The 16586-nt window shown below is 34.1% G+C and overlaps 1 pseudogene; it reads right to left on the bottom strand.

The window, feature by feature from the left end:
* LOC133193220 (receptor-type tyrosine-protein phosphatase epsilon-like) overlaps nucleotides 1-16195 on the bottom strand; it is a 46644-nt pseudogene extending 30449 nt beyond the window's left edge.
* Nucleotides 16196-16586: the final 391 nt, after the last annotated feature.

Here is a 16586-nt window from a genome sequence, read left to right as displayed (position 1 = left end):
AGCACCAGAGGTGGGACCAGGTGCCTTGACGGAATAAGAATCCCTGTCGTCTCCCACCGTGAACCCTATGTATTGATGAGGTATACGGAGTACTCAATAGTCAACATCAGTATAAAAGCCATGACCAAACAAATTGTATGAAACATGACTTTAAACTGGGATGTTGAAATCCTTGCAACGCCAAAATACGGGGGTTGTTCGGAAAGTTCGTCATACTTCTGTTTGCTTAACGTCATATTATATCTAAAGGTGGTAGAAATGTTTTAAAGACCCAATTTTTTTACCGTACGGTTACCTGAAAAGAGGAAGTTGTCTTATAAGTACCAGATGTTATTTACCTGGAGTGTCCTAATACTCAAGATGCCAAAAATTCATATACACCTTGCATTATACAGAAAGTCTTTATGGTGATCATGGTCAACATTACACACGTTTCTTGTCTAATTCTGGGTGAAACTGCAGTGAAACCAAATAATACTTTTGCATTAAATTGACAAACTCTACATTTTCATCGATACTTTTTTTGTATAAAAAATATGTATGAAGAAATATCTATTTAAATATATATATATATATATATATATATATATATATATATATATATATATATATATATATATATATATATATATATATTGAATGTAAGCTACAAATCAATCATATCAATGACTTTGTAATTGTCAGTAAAAAAAAAAAAAATTACAAGATACATTGTAGAAACTATCAATTTCCCTGGCCGACACTGGTGCCCATGATGCTATTTACCAATAAGGAACTAAGAGGAAATTCGAACTATGATTTTGACATTTCTTCCACTACGTGATGAAGAATTATTGAACATTTTTGTAATCCAAAATAAAAATAAATGCCATCCGAAGATAGTGCAATTCAAGTTAAACCCCAATCTATTGTACAGGAAAACAATATTTACGTGTGTGTATTATTTGTGATTTTTTTTTAAACATCTGCATCCACGGCTAAGATTTGTGATAAAGGAATCTTCATAATTTTCAAACTTAATTCATGCCATCAGTGTCAAATTATCTTCTAATTATTTTATTCCATTTTGTGTCGATTCATTTTGGTGTGTGTGTGTGTGTGGGGGGGGGGGGGGGTGTCGCTATATTGTTCCCAGATGACGGCGAATTGAGCTTCTGTGGACCCAAGCGACAAATCAAGCAGGGCACATAAAAGAGGTTGTCGCGTGGTCAGGTAATTGTTATCGAAACATCCAATCTCAGAACATCAGGTAGCACAGGTAGCTGGCCTGTCAATCAGATCAGAAGCCAGAAGCTATTGTTTTATTAATGATTGACAGGCGTTATATTATTGATCTTGAACCAGGTAGATTTTGGAGGCGCTAACGTAAAATTGGATGTTTAAGGTGCGGTCACACGATGCGATTTTTCATTCGATTTTCATTCGACATGCTCAGGTAAGTCGAATGGAGGGGTGATCACATGATACGATTTTACATTCAATTTACAAACAATTTTGAAGACAAATGAGCAGATGTTTGCTGCAATAATGTAGCCCTCTCCGATTTTTTTTAATCTGATATTTTCAGGAGAGGGCTACAATTCCACTGCATCTCCGTAATGGTGCAAATATATTTTTTAGATACGGGCGACTGCAGGCAAAATAAATTGTTTTTGCATTCAACTTACTTCCAATAAGACGGAATTTTTATTCACTATCAACATCATAGACCTTTATAAGCGAAAACCAAGTAAAATAAATCTGCTTGTTTACCAGTCGTTCTCTTCAGCAGCCATGACAGTTCTCCCGTGATGTACAGAAACTTGCTCTTGAAATTTAGAATCACTTGATAAAGTAAATGTCGGTGTTTATAAATGTTTGTGTTGTATGATATCACTAAGCATCGATAAATAAAAGCATCCCATATGATATTTTTTTTCATAAACAGTGATATTTATGCTTAAAATAAGGAAAATCCTAAACAATCCGCTCCCCTAGATCCCGAATTTCATTGGTTGTCCCAAAATAAAATCGATCAAGGTCAGAAAACATGGCGGATAAATTCAAGTTGTGATGTTGACATACACGAAAAATAACCGATATACGGATTGTTCTGTATATTTTTGGATCAATTCGTGTCTTGCAACTACATTTTATGAGTTCAGGTAAGATATGGTAATAAAATATACACTTACTGATAATTTGAGCTTAAATCTGTGCGGTAGTGAATCACTACTGCACTTGCACCATTACGGAGATCCTAAGGAGTTGTAGTCTTCAAAAAAAAAAAAAAAAAAAAAAAAAAAAAAAAAAAAAATCGGAGAGGGCTATATTATTCCAGCTAAGCAGATGTGTGTCTTGTATTATTTAAGTTTTGATATAATTTATGATAAATAAATACTTTTGTAATAACTTATTTTGTAAATAATTTTATCAATTTTTATTTTACTTTTTATTCAATTTTACATTATTTCATTTTTGCCCATTATGACGTTTGATGTTGACGTAACCGTAATTTACAAGTTACAACTTCTTGACTAATGATGAAATATTACATTTATAATATTATATTTTTATAATATTATATTACTGACTTACGTTTTTCATACTAATTGTTAGGCCATTATTCACACACTGAATTGTCGACGGATTTTTCCGTTATTTCCCGATCATGACAAGGAGCACACGGCGGGTGTGACCGGTCGGCAGGGGATGCTCACTCCTCCATGGCACCTGATCCCACCTCTGATGTTTAGAGGTCCGTGTTTGCTCTGCTCCTATTTTGTATTGTTTAATGGACTTTTGAGCTTGAATACTGTTCGTTATCTCCATATATTTCATGTATAAATAAAAAATGACCCCAATAGTTTGTCTTCTCATACTTTTAAGTAATCCACTGACGTTATTGACATGTCAGGGGAAAAATAGAATTTATTTTCAAATTAATTTTATTTTTCGCATCAATACATGTAAAATTGGCTTCATAAGGTGTTATAAGAAAATAATTTAAGCGTAGTTTTATATAGGATTTTCATCAGGATCATTTTCCGATAAAAACCTCCAGTTTCGAGTTGCCGTGCCTTATTAACGACTCGCTCAAACTGAATTGACTGAACTACGAAATCAGATAACTCACCTGAAAACATAGACACATGTATATTTTATTACAAAAATAGCTTAAATTAACTACATGTAGATAAAATATGGTAGGAATATATTAGTCTAATGCTCAGTTTACATCAGTGGGCTCTTGTGACGTCATAAAACTACAAAATCAAGAACGATAAGCGGGTAAGAAAAGTAACAAGTGGAAGTTTTCACCTTTATTTTTCAGTAGAACAAAGGCCAAAAATATTACTACTCGTAATTTAACATTCTTCCATATATAGCTTTAGGTTTAAAAAGTGAAATCCTAGTTTTAAGAATCGTTTTCTATGACCTTTAAGTCCAATATGTGCAAACCAAAACTAATAAAAAAAAAGAAATTATCAAATAAAAAAACAAAATTATTATATAAAAAAATTACAAAATTAAAAACCGAAAGTATATAAAAACGAAATTATTAAAGTAAAAAAAACGAAATTATGACATAAAAACGAAATCATTAGATAAAAACGAAATTATTAAATCAAAAAAAAGATTATTAAAAAAAAAAAAAAAAAAAAAACAAAAAAAAAAAACACGAAATTACAATATTAAAATTGAAACTAAATAAAGGAAATTATTAAATCAAAAAGACATTACAAAATAAAAATTAAAAACCCATGAGTCATTCTACATAATGCACATATGAGGTTTTCAGCGCAGGACAGCGATATTCATTGTATGTCTTGAGGTCCATGCTATTCACGGACAAAATATCTTTTTTTAAAAAGGACAGTTTTATGCAAGTGCGTGCATTGTTTGATCATAACTATGACTGAAATTTAAATGCATATTATAGATATTTATCATTTGAAATATGCGGTACATACAAGTCATATATACTGCATCTGCATCACTTCTATTAAAACTTTGATAAAATGACCCAGAAATTAGAAATGCACTGTTTTAGTCTTATTGAAAGTAAGCGACCATTACAACCTACTCAATGTTAACACTTTGTCTTGTGCAATTTTTAGCAATTGCTCTCTATAATAGTTTCCTTGGTAATGTCCAACAAACGCGCAAAATCCGATCGGTAACATATCATTTTACAACATTGCCGTGTTGTGCGATAAGTTGACAGATGATGTATAGCCATGGGAATTTCTTAAATGGTATAATGTTTAGCAGTTGTAAACAACAGAATCTAAAAAAAAAAAACAGACATGTATATCTTAAAATATTTGAATTTACTAGCATAATATCTTTGTTATTTTATGTAAAGATTAATCGTTCGCTGATAATTAGCTAAACTGAGCCGAAGATGTAAGAAAGATTACGTTAACTATTTATCGTCTTTTCTAGAATCTCTGGCCAATTCATCAGACTTTTCAAACTCATATTAATGCAGGATAAAAACATATACTAGTAGATCATAGCATCTTAGATAACCAAAGCTAAAATTCCTCCGTGTTGTGTGTGATCGTCTACTCCATCTGGTCATGATTGTAGATGGACATGCATTTGATTGATTGATTGTATGTTGTTTTGCGTCCCGTTCGAGGATCATTTTTCACTCATATAGAGAGGTCACCAGATACCGGTGAAGGGCTTCATATTTGGACCTTTACTCGTGCCAACGCCTACCGTGACATGGGACCTCGTTTTATAAGGTCTCATCCGAAGGACCCGCATTTTTCAAATCAAACTGCCGAGTGCTTGGCGAAGGAACAGTTGCTACCTATTTTTTTTTCGACTTAGGTCAGTCGCTGTCATGATTCGAACACACGACCTTCTGATCACGGAGCGAGCGCTCTACCGACTGAGCTACCCATCTGGTCATGAGAATGATATGGAAATAGATCACACTTGTATTACGGTAATGTCGAAACAAAAGTAGGTCAATAAAATTAATGCTTTTAACATATGCACCATATGGAATGATTCTTGGGTTCACGTCTTTACAACGCACTTTTAAATTCCGTATTTTTTTTTATTCGTAATTTCGTTTTTATGTACTAATTTCGTTTTGATATTATAATTTCGATTTTTATTTAATAATTCTTTTTCTATTTAATAAATTCTTTTTTTATTTAGTTTCGTTTTTTAATTTTGTAATTTCGTTTTTTTTTTTTAAATTTTATAATTTTGTTTTTTATGCCCCCGTATCGAAGATTCGGGGGTATATAGTTTTTGCCCTGTCCGTCCGTCTGTCTGTCTGTTTGTCCGCAAAAACTTTGACCTTGCCCATAACTTCTGATTAGTTGGAGCTATGGCTTTCATATTTCAGTTGTATGTTCCTTGTGACAAGACCTTTCTTTGGGTACCACCATATTTGACCTTGACGTTTGACCCAGTTCTGCAAAATTTTACCAAACTTTAACCTTGGCCATAACTTTTTAACGGTTGGTGGTAGGGCTTTCATTCTTCACATATGTAATACTTGAGACAAGACCTTTCTTTAGATACCATTAACTTTGACATTGACCTTGGAGTTTGAACTACTTTTGGAAAACTTTAAACTTGGCCATAACCTTGGAAAGGTTGGTGCGAGGGCTTTCATACTTCACATATCTAATCCTTGTGACAGGTCCTTTCTTCAAATACCAACAACTTTGACCCTTTGACCTTGGAGTTTGACCTACTTTTGGAAAACTTTTACCTTGGTCATAACTTTTGTATGAAAGGTGCTTCGGCTTTTATATTTCACCTGTGTATTTCTTGGGAGAAGGCTTTTCCTTGGGCACCATTAATTTTGACCGCTTGACCTTGACTTTGATATACTTAAAAAAAAGTTAACCTTTTCCATATCTGTTCAAAGGTTGCTGCTAGGGCTTTCATATTTCACAGGTATATTCCTCGAGACAAGACCTTACTTTGGGTACCAACATATTTGATTTGCATTTGAGAAAGTTTAACCTTTGCTATAAGTTGCCATACAGGCGCATCAGTATTTCACAAACACATCTTGTTTTTTTGTAATTTTGTTTTGTTATTTATTTTAGTTTCACTATTGGACTAGGCAATATTCCCTGATGTTTAATACAGGCATAATAATACATATCATTTTTCCTTGCATACCCTCTGTTTGTATCTTGTACCATATCTTGGATCTGTCAATTAAATCAAAAGCCTTTGAAGAATCTATAAAGCAACAGCATAATCTTTTATTTTGGTTTCTTACTGTTCTGCTGATTAAACTTTGTAGAAAAAATAAAGCTTCAATTGTACTTGGCTTAAAGCCGAACTGAGCGTCTTTAATAATATTATTTGTTAGTCCCATTCTAACAATATATTTTTCAAAACACATGTAAACAATTTTGCTAAACAGCTAACCAAAGTTATGCCTCTATAATTATTTGAGTCTTGAAGGTCGCCCTTTTTAAAAATGTGTACAATACACCCCTTTCACCAGCTATCTGGGTACATACTAGAATCAAAAATATTGTTAAACAGTTACATAAAATAGGTATCATTACTTCCTTACACTTAAAAAGAATCACTAATTACACAGTCATCTGCGTTACACTTGACACACTTAAGTTTCATAATTGCTTTCTCTACTTCCACTTCGGATATACACATATTTAACTCTATATAACAAGGTGCTGAATGCTGTTTAACCATGACATTAACATTGCTAGATTCGTTTTATCCTCAAAAAGACTCTTAAAATACTTAAACGAAAATGTTCTACTGTTATATCAATACCTTTTTTTCTTATTCCTGATTAATCTAAAAAAATGTCTTTAATTATATTTCCTTCTGTCTCATAAAAGCTTTAACTTTGCACGGGTATGTTAAGGAAGCATACAAATCAATTCTCGGGAAATTTTGACTTTTTAAACAAAAATAAGCTTGATAATTTATCAAAGTCGCCGATAAAACGTAAACTATTCTTAACTATTGCATAAAGACAACAGAGTGTCTGAGGCCAAGAAGTGCACCACTACGACGTCATCACGTGACTGCTACATGTACTTATAGCAAAATATTCCTTATTTATAAAGATGAAATAGTTCACTTTCTGGTTTTTTTTTATTATTCATTTATTTGTTTATTTTTAGCGATAATCATTTTTCATGAAAATCAATTCTATAAATTTTCAATTGAATTGACTCAATTTTGAATCATTTTGAAAAATTTTTACCTGACAAATTTCATTATAAAATGTTTAACTTTATGCGTTATACTTTACTTTTTTTTCAAATTTAATAGATCAAATGTGTTAGAAAGAAATCACTTTGAATTTGAATAAAAACAAAAGCTACATGTAATAACCTTGATGAAGAGAATAATAATTTTATCTGATGAGATTATACCTCACTATGAAATTTATGAAAGTAAACAAGCAAAACTGTAAGTGTCGAAGAAAATGGTTAACTGATCTTGCCCAATTTATATTAAGGTGAACAATGATGAAATCCATTATAAATAGGAGAGGTAACAAAAACTCATCTTTACAAGGTTTACTCCAGAACTAAGCTCTGTAAGACGTGTGTTGTTTCGAGATGTTCAGCTTGCCTCTCCACGAAAAACAACATTTCTCTATGATTTCAAACCTGCAGACCACAAAGAAGTTTTAGCAAATCTGTTCACGTATTTAATCTAAAGGCGATGCACAGAAGAAGCTAATCATATTTCCTCCATCTTTACAGAAGGACTAATTAGACATTGGGACAACACCAGCAGTGGAGTCATCGAGAGGCTGCCATGTCAAACTTCATCATAACGAAGTCATAACTTTATACAGCTTGTCGAGAATTTTTTTCCCGGGAATTAAAATCAAGTGATGTTTTTCTCAGTTCACCCAGGCGGTGTTTGCGTAAAGCCCAACAGACATGATTACAGATATTCTACACAAAGTTGATAACAACGTAAAGACATTGGTTACATGTAACCGAGCAACAGCCTACAGCGACGGCAAGAAAAACTGACAAGTTTCTTCGTCGTGGTCAAGTTGTTTAAAAGATATTTAGAACGCAGCATTGCTAAGCTACATAAAGGGGCGTGGCCTAATTTATACGGGAAATGTGTAAGCGCGCAAAAATATCAATTCTTCATAATATCATAAAATGAAATAATTTGCGACTTTAAACTGTATAAAAGCATTAAACTACATAAAAAAATTACCACTGCATTTATTAACCCACACAGCAAGATATAAATAAGTCACTGATCGCAATGCATTAGTCGACATGACGTCATCGTGGTTAAATTTGACGCATTTTATTTGGCGGTTCAAAATTATTTTTTCACAATGGGATATCACAGGCACTTGTTTAGTATTCGGGGCATCCCTACTTATTTTAACCACCAGGTACCTAACTCAATTTCAGGCACCCCCGCTTCAAGGTCGTATTTTGTTTATATATCAATTATTAACTTACTTTTACGTCTAGTATTTTCAATAAAATAAATACTTCAATCTCTGCCCTTTGTGCTCTTTAGATAGAGTTTTGCTTATTGCTTTCCCCCTGTACCTTCACAACCCCGGCCCCAGGCCTCGACCATCCACACGTAACATGAAAGGTTTCACTTTGATATCATCGGAAGATTCCGGCGAACGTACGACTATGCCATTTTTGGACCATCTTCTAAAGTAACTAACTTTAAGAAGTATGCATAAAAAGTCATCCAAGGGGAGTATCCATAATAGAATATTTATATTATATATATCTCCTTATATTACGGGGATATTTTAATCAATGAAGAGAAAGGTTCAAAATGTCCCCGTAGTTTGTTGGGGGAGGGGATGGCTCACTCTTCCTTAAAACAAATAATCTTTTGTTATAATTTGAATATATAAGCTTTGATTTGCATTGGAAGCTCCCCCGTATTTCTTGTTACGGGAAGGTTCAAAATACGGAAAATCAAACATTTAAAAGAAATCAAAATGTACCGAAAAGTTAGACGAACCCCCCCCCCCCCCCCCAAATAGGATTTTGCAGTGTGGTGCACAGGTTGTTATTTTAAGTTAATTAATTAATTTATTTTTGCTTGCCAACTCTTTTTGGAGGTTGTCCCCTTTAAAAACCGTTGCTACGGGCTTGAATGTAAATGCTTGCTGTGTGACCTAGACCCCCCCCCCCCCTTTTGTTTTTTCAAAAACCCTGTACTTGAGCACTCAAGGGTCTCGGCACTAGCATGTAGAGGGTATTGAGTTATCTTACACGATGCTAGGTTATCGATTAACTCGATCAATTTAAAAACACAAAAAAGATTTTGCACGTGTTTTTTTTCTCTGTCTCTTAGTAGAACACCTGCAATCGAAACTTCTCGGCAAAACAGCGTGTTTTTCCGAGCTCGCCAGCAGGTCTGAGAAGATGCGATTGACAATCTCATCGCACGTGTGTAGACCTAGGCTATTTGGTCTTGCAAGCACAGGTGTGTGTACGGTTTGCTAGTGACGCTTAGACTGGTGACGGTATTTGCTACGGACATGAAGAACAGTTTCATAACATAAGCAGTTTTTTTTTCTAGTGAAAATTGGAGTAAATTAAAAGTTGAATATCTTGGATATGGAGTAACCATGTTACAATGACCGTCAATGCATCCATGGACGAGTTCATTGGTTACTCTGAAAGGTGGCACAGGTTAACCTTTCGTTAACATTTTCTACAATGGTCTGCCTACTTTGAGTGATTACACTTTCATAGGAAAATTGTTAAATCTTATTCCCGATTGGCCTGTAGTTTTGTCATTATTTCGATACACATAATCCATGACGGCTGGGACTTGACATCTGTACTAGATTTATACGGAAGATTCTATCATTGGAAAGATAGATGGTACACGTGTAGCACAGATCTGTAGTACGCAGGATTTTTTTTTTATGTTTCTCCCTCTCCCAGCATGGAAAAAACGTTGCATCAGGCCTTTATCAAGCTAAATTTGGGTTGCTGTCTATCCAATTATTTTTGCGAACCTTGATGCACAAAACTAATGCCGGTAAACATGGTTAAGACTATCCTAATAGTTGAATTAAGTTTTTAACAAGCTATCTATGCAAGTTCTTCCTGCTTATTTAAAATGCTTGTACCATAGAATTTAGTTTGTACATAAGGATATATGTATTAAAGAGGAACTCAGATCTTGGTTACGCCAAAGAATACATGTGCAGATTTTAGAGCGAGGTTTGCCAATGATTGGCATATTCTATTTCGAAAAGGAAGAATTGTTCTAAGGGCAAATTGTCTTAGAGGCGAACTCTCTAGCATTTTCGCGCATGCTTAGCCTGACGTAAGCCCATGGCATCCGGTTTCACCCCGTTAATATATTTTCTGCGTGGACCTCAGGGTCAACGCAATTAAGTACACTGTAGGTTTGTAAATGTATTTATATATCGCAAGACTACTAGTAAGTTGTGCTAATGTTTGTTTGTTTTTATGTTGTTTAACGTCCCTCTCGAGAATTTTTCACTCATGTTGAGACGCCACCACTTGCCGGTGGAGAGCTGCAAATTTTGTCCTATACTCGGCAATTACGTCTGTTGAGTAGTGAGGGATCTTTTTCGTGTCTGCACCTACTGCGACACGGGGCCTCGGTTTTTATGGTCTCATCCGAAGGACCGGTCTCCACGTGCCACAGTGGGATTCGAACCCGCGACGTAAGGATCAACTCCTTACGCCGTGACTCTAGAGCAGACGCTATAACCACTGCGCCACGCGGGCGACAAGTTGTGCTAATGAATGTACCATTTGTGCTAATGAATGTACCAGTAAGATGTGCATATTCGCCACAGAGAGCATCATGGCAGCGAACCCGAAGTTAATTGTAGATACTACATATATTTACAAAAGCTGTTAAAAAATTGTGCTTTAATTAATATGTAGCGTGTCGAGCTGAATGTTAATTCCTAACGGGGGTTCTAACCTTGTCGGATAAGGGTTTTGGGGAATGATTTCAATATAACAATTTTCCTTGATAAATGACTCGCAAATGATTGAAAACAAAGCCCTGCAAATATTTACAAATAATATGGCCTAACCTTATCTAGGTTAATAATTACAAAGACAGTATGAAATAGAGAATCAAATAGTTACAAATGATTGAGTAAATTGCAGTGGGCAGACTATCACTTAAACTGGTCAATCTCGGACAGACGCTTGTACTGTAACCTTATTCAGGACACATTCAGTACAAGTGCCCTTCAACTGCTGTACACAGTGCTAGCCTTATTCAGGCAGACACTTTGCACACAACAGGGCTAGCCTGGTCGCCAGACAGGTCAATAATACGAATTACAAGTGAGGTGGCTAACCCCCATTGCTGGTTAGTCTCCGAGTGGCTTGCCAATCCAAAACAAAACAGCCTTTTAAATATCCTTGTAGACCTTACTTTTTCATAAGGTCAACCTCCTCTGTAAGCTGTCGTTATTTCTTTATAGTCTCACTTACCACTGTTCTGTTCGCACACTTTTTAACGGTCTTACACTTTACATAGCTTGCACTGGTATGACACTCAGCAGGTCTGGTACACTACCTTTTATGGAAGGCACTTTTGAACACATGGCGATGTTTTCGTCAAACCCATTCTCCAATTCTCAATTGAATGAATCGCATTGCATGACGGTTCACTACGTGTTTACGATTCAATAGCGACATGTGGTTTTCGTTGGTTTACTGTATAATATTAATTTGATCACCGGAAAAACCGTAAAGTTTCTTTTATACTTTATAAGGCTGAAACTGAAAGATTATATACCGAAGACACTGTTACATGCTCCCATTAAATATTTGATTGATTGATTGTATGTTGTTTTACGTCCCATTCGAGAATTTTTCACTCATATAGAGATGTCACCATATACCAGTGAAGGGCTTCAAATTTTGACCTATACTCGGCACTCAGGGCCATTGAGCAGTGAGGGATCTTTATCGTGCCAACGCCTACACGGGACCTCGGTTTTTAAGGTCTCATCCGAAGGACCCGCAACTTTTATTTCAAAGTGCCGAGCGCATGGCGAAGGAACAGTTGCTACCCATTTTTTATCGACTTAGGTCAGTCGCGGCCGAGATTCGAATTCACGACCTCCCGATCACGGAGCGAGCGCTCTACCGACTGAGCTACCGTGAACGGTTTAAATATTTGAGCTGTATTAGATGACATATAGTTGCTGCAAATACCCTACAAACGCTCTGATGTTTGAGTGTACATAAAAAAAATTGATGATATCGAGGAGTTAAATAATAATTACGCACCTTGTACTGCTGTTTAAAACTATTCACATGTATATCACGTGAAAAAAACACACTCAATGCTTTATCGACACAATACATGTAGCACCTACATGTACGTCTCTGTGAACAATGGTTTACGCCGATGTATTACAAGTTGATATAAAGCTTCATAAAGCAAATTTTGTAAATGTGAGCATAGAAATGAAAAATTATACATCATTTTCAATATTTCTTTTACAAATATCAAAAAAGAATTAAAAATGAGTTTCCAAGGGACAATTTAAGTTGCCGTTCGTTTTCAACACAACTGAGTTCCTAATTGATACTTGTAGTAGCCCATAATGCATTGCGACTCATTCAACAGTCGGTAAAGTAAACAAATAGCTAATTTACATGCAAATTTATGCTTCGGTAGAAAATCTAGTGATCTCGACCTGTTCAGCCTTTATATACCCTTTAAATACGGATGTTTACATCTGCATCGTTATAGCTAAATCCGAATAATCACATTATAAATCTCCGGAATATTGCAAATACATTTCTGTTGGTTTTTCTACAGTCTTTTGAATATTAAATCAATAAATAGGTGTGAAAAGACTACTTTTTACCGAAAAAAGTAATGATATAAATACGACCAAGATAAGTCGCCCGCATGGCACAGAAGGTCGCAATAAATCGTTTTGATATAAAATATTCTCAAGCTATATAGAACATGTGTTTTTTTTTTCAAATAAGTCCCCCTTGGGTTACATGTAGGATGAAGCTTAAGTCAGAGATCAAAATTAATATTACCTAATGCATGTATACAAAAAAATTAGATATCTTCTCTAGATCAGAAATCATGTTAGTCATATCGATATAAAGCATTTCAATCTTCTGTGGAACTATTATACCACTGTGTCATAATATGGTGTCAAAATCTTTCTTGTGAATAGGGAAGGAAAATTAACATCTCTTAAAATCGGCAGGGCCAGTGTGTCTCAGGTTAGCATATCGGTCCATGGACTTCTTGTTTTTCTTTTTGGTCGTTTGTTTGTTTCACCTCTATTGGAAAAGATTTCGATCATACTGAGACCCCACCACTTGCAGGTGGAGGGCTGCAATTAGACGTCCTTGGTACTTACGGCCTTTGAGCAGTAAAGGGTATTTATCATATCAGCATCTAATGCGACACAAGATCAACTTACTCCTCGACTCAAAAGCAAACACTCTAACCACTGCACTCTCTCTTTCTCTCTCTCTCTCTCTCTCTCTTGACCAAACTTGCTCGGATAATTTACCTACAAATACACATTACTAGAACATTCATGCGATGTTAGACATTGCTTGCTTCTCGATACTGCTCGTAAAATCGAGTTTGTAATATTTGATAATTTATGTTTGAAACTTAACTCTCAAAATTCAACGAATTTATTTTTTTTAATAATGCAGAATATTTCGTTCAAAACAAACTCGTCTATATAATCAAAAATTTAAGCATAAACTCCATGAATGCTTAGGTAAGCAGCTTTTTCATAAAATGCATATTTTTGTCTTCAAGGATCAGGCATGTTTGATTTTTTTTTCTTGATGATTGTCATTCAGATTCTTTGCGATATTTTTAAAAAGGAATTGGATCGATGCATGAAAATCCCTTCATTTGTCATCAAATTGCAAGAGTACTATCAATATTAGCTTTCATTAGACTGTACTTTTGCCAGCAGACTTTCTGTGTTTTTGTACTTAAAGAGCTAGGTTCACTTTATCCATAAAATGGCCCTGCCCATATATCATTAACTAACCAAGTCCCAATGTCCTATTTCAAACATCAATATAACTTGGAGACTTAATGCTTTCATTTCCTATAAAAAAAATTGTGGAATTGCTATGTTCTTGAATTTTGAGGAAAATCGGGTTATTTGAGTACCTTCAGCAAAGAATTAAGATATGAGCCCACACTCCTCGATCAAAAAAAAAAAAAAAAAAAAAAAAAAAAAAAAAAAAAAAAGGACAGTTCTTTCAGTATATGATTGAACATTTTCGATTAGAGGTTGGGGTCTATGGGAAATATTGAAAAACGGCTAAATTGTTGGCCATTTTAAAATAATTTTTCAGGATTTGAAGATAATTACGCAATTATAATAATGCATGGACTAGCGCGAAAATTATATCATTGTTAATAGATATGAGGTCTCCAAGGGTCTAAGTGAAATTTAATGTATTTTCGACTAAAACTGAGCAGTTTTGAATTTTCAGAAATTTACAGGGCCAAAAAGGCCCTAAGAAAATATTGTGTGTTTGTATGTAGGTAAGCAGAAAACTTTTAGAGCCTTTGCGGTATACAAATTGCAACAAACATTAAATATACTATAATTTTTTATAGACTGTAGATATTTGCCATCAGTCTTTTTGTGGGGTTTTTTTTTGTATCTAAAAGCGTAGATGAACAACTCTTAAAAGAAAAAAAACATATCAAAATAGATCGATTTCAGCAGAATAAATATTTTTGCAGGTGGAACATGTATGATCCTAAATGAAAACCATTTTTCCTTGTTAATCTAGATTTAAAACAACTTGGAATAAACGGACTGATATTCAAGAATTGCATTTAAACAATTTAGAAACGTAAGGATAATATGGAATACTAAAACTTGCCATATTCTTCCCCCATGTCCTCAAACTGTATCCTAATGCTGTGTACACTGTAAATGTTACCAAGATCCACGTACCACCACGCATTATCATGTACACTATTAGGACCAAATGGATCTGTCCTTGAACAAGTAGCATGATTCCCATCCACAGCCCTATTGGCTGCATATACAGGCCCATGGGCAGTTGTACTTTGAAACGTCAGTTGTTTATAAGATAAAACATCTAAATAGATAAATATATAAATGTGTTTGTTCATCTTAAAAAGTTCAAATTAAAGGTTTAATCATAGTAAATATTAGAATTTTTTTTTGAATAATAGCCCAACCGCACTTTTTTGAAAGATTTTTGCATATACAATGATTCTGAAAAAAATCTTTATTTTTTTTCTTGAGTAAATTTAAAATAAAAAGTATGTTTTAACACTACCTGTGACAAATCCTGAGAATATTAGGAATCAGCTTTATTCTTACATTATTGAACACTGTCTTTTAAACTTTTTCAATGACACTAATTTCAATTTTTCATGTGAAAGTTTATAATTATTACTCATTTTGTGAATGCTTAGAACTTTTTAATGTTCTTTTGATCTAATCTTACTGGAGGGGGTTGTTTTTTTTTTTATGCATACGTTCAAACACATGCATTTCTCTTCATTAAAGTAAAGAAATGTAAGGTGAATTCAGCCTAGACAATTATTCCACTGGGGAATTTTTATCATAATTATGTCAAGGTTTACTTAAAGTTTACATAAATTTAAGGTACCTTTGTTCTTTCCGACTCTGATTTCCCATGATCAGGATTTAAAAAAAGGAGTTTATTTACTGTTATCGCTTGCATGTTCTTCCATATATCTTTTCCAAGTAATTGTGATGCTTCCTAATGGCAACGCAGAGGTATCTAATTTCCCTCTAGTTTTAATGAGTTTAATTGTGTAACATCTTTATTATTTCTTCGTACTAGTGTACATAGAAATATACTTTATCCGTAGCAAATAATTTATTTCAGATTAACATAACTATGTATTTTTAGTCATGCCATTCCAAAGTTTCACGTTTTATTTCCAATGAAAAATAATATTAGAGCATCAGGTATCATATCATGTCATAGAAATAACGTAAATGCCATAGATTAGAGATGTAAAAGATGAGCTTGAAAAGAATGATGTTCATTTAATCAAAACTATTTTTAATATCGGTTTATTGCTGATTCTCCTCTGCTTAGGACTGGTAAAATGTAAGATAGAATTAAAAGCACATACCGTATCCAGATGATAGAGTAATTCCATTACAGACAAATAGTGTCCAAAGAATGACCATGATGGATAGAATCACACAGCTATCAATTTAACGCCCAATACAAAAATGGTAAAAAAAAAAAAGGTAAAAAAAAAAACTTATCAGGAAGCTTTAGTTACAGAAAAATGAATATCTATGGAGAACAATATTGGAAACAATTAAATAAGAGACGTTAAAAGAAAAAAAAATAAAGGAACTTCATGTCTAGGTTCTTCAAATTCATGTTGAAGCTATCGACTGGATAAGGTATCGGATTGTTAAATATGTTTATGTAATTATTCATTTTTTTACTTTTCATTTTACAAAATCTACGTTTGAAACCAGGTCTTCCAAAAATCAGTTCGAATTCAGATGGGAACTTATTGTGCTCATTTATCAGAGGACCAGCGCTCGACATTAACTCCTGTCCGCT

This window comes from Saccostrea echinata, unplaced genomic scaffold (genome assembly GCF_033153115.1).
Source record: "Saccostrea echinata isolate AGI-Se365-2 ecotype Australia unplaced genomic scaffold, CSIRO_AGI_Sech_v1 ptg000027l, whole genome shotgun sequence".
NCBI lineage: Eukaryota > Metazoa > Mollusca > Bivalvia > Ostreida > Ostreidae > Saccostrea > Saccostrea echinata.
Note: the sequence above shows the minus strand (reverse complement) of the source record. Positions and strands in the feature narration are given on the sequence as shown.